Here is a 1,759-nt window from a genome sequence, read left to right on the forward strand (position 1 = left end):
GGGATGGCCTCCCAAACCCATTTGTCCTGGAGGTGCAATCAGCAGCTCCACCCTTGCTGATCTGTATCTATGATCATGGTATTATCTGTTTCTCCCTTTAATTCTGTTGATTTTTGCTTCATGGATTTGAAACACTGTTATTAGTTGCATACAAGATTATGCATGCTCTCCTTTCCTGATGAATTTATCCATCTGCCATTATAAAACACCTCTCTTTATCCATTTGTCTTGAAGTCTATTTTATCTGATATTAATATAACCTCTCCATCTTTTCAATGTGTATCGTTTTAATGCATTTATTTTAAACTTATCTCTCTTTATATTTAAAGTATATCTCTTACAGACTGCAACTAGTTAGGTTTTTAAAATCTATTCTAACAATCTCTGCCTTTTAATTGAAATGTTTAGTCCATTAACATTTAATATAATTATTGATATGGTTGAATTTAGTTTTATTTTCCCCCCTCTGTTTTCTATTTATCTGTTTCTTTTCCCCTGACTTCTTTTGGATTTTTATAATTCCATTTAAATTTATCTATTGAATTTGTAGCTATCCTTCCTTTGCATTAATTTTTTAATGATTGCCCCAGGGATTACAATATATCCTTAACTTTTCACAGTCCACTTAGAGTTACTATTTCAAGTAAAATGTGGAAACTTTGCAACCACAGAGGTCCATTACTCCCTACCGTCATCTTTTATGTTATAGTTATCATATGTATTTCATCTACATACATTATAAAAGCCACAAGGCAATGTTGTAATTTTTGCTTCAAACAGTCATGTGAACTTTAGAGCAATTAACGGGGCTTATTGCCAAAGGGAACCTCGAAATTAGGGGAGGCCTTTCTTAGGAAGCTAATGCAGCTTATTGTTAGAAAAGGGAACCTGGATCTTTCAATGTTTCTTCCCTCCCTTCTAGCTGAAGGTGAATTCTGGGTCCACAGGGCAAAACCAGCTGATTCATCCTTTATCTCTCTTTTTTTTTTTTTTAATATTTTTTATTTCAGAGAGGATGGAAAGAGATTAAAACATCAATGATGAGAGAAAATCACCAATCAGCTGCCTCCTGCACACCCCCCCCCCCCTGCCCACTGGGAATCAAGCCCCAAACCTGGGCAAGTGCCCTGACCAGAATTCGAACCGTGACCTATTGGTTCATTGGTCGATGCTCAGCCACTGAGCCATGCCTGCTGGGCCATTCTTTATCTCTTTAACAGTCTTCAGGGAGACTTCTGAGATCCAATCATCAGACCCAAAGTTTTTTTCACTGTGTCCTAGAGGTCCTCTGGCATTCGCACATGATAACTCAGAATTTCCAAAGCAAATGTACAGATTAAATCTCACCAGTGTCCTGTCTTCCTCTATCTCTCTCATAAGAGGCACTTTCTCTCATGTTACTACTAGCTGTGCTTTTTTTCTCACCTCTCCACCTAGGTTATAAATCCTTAAGGTAAGAAATCTGGTCTTAAGCACAGTAGGTCCTCAGACAACTTTGCTGAATGAGCAAATGAACCCCAAATGCATTTCCTGGCACCTCTGAGGACAGCTGAGCAGAGAAGGTATGCTGGGAGGAGAAGGAGGTCCGTATGTGTCTGTCTCTGGAGCGGTGGGAAATCACTTCCAAGGGCAGGGGGTACAGCCAAAAACATCACTGTGGATTGATGGGGGGATTGCAGAGGGGTGGGGTGGACTCTGATGAAACGTAAATGTGGGAGTTGAGAATGCGAAGGCTGCAACGTGGAACAGCGGAGGCTAC

Source organism: Plecotus auritus (assembly GCF_963455305.1).
Source record: "Plecotus auritus genome assembly, chromosome: 2".
Taxonomy (NCBI): domain Eukaryota; kingdom Metazoa; phylum Chordata; class Mammalia; order Chiroptera; family Vespertilionidae; genus Plecotus; species Plecotus auritus.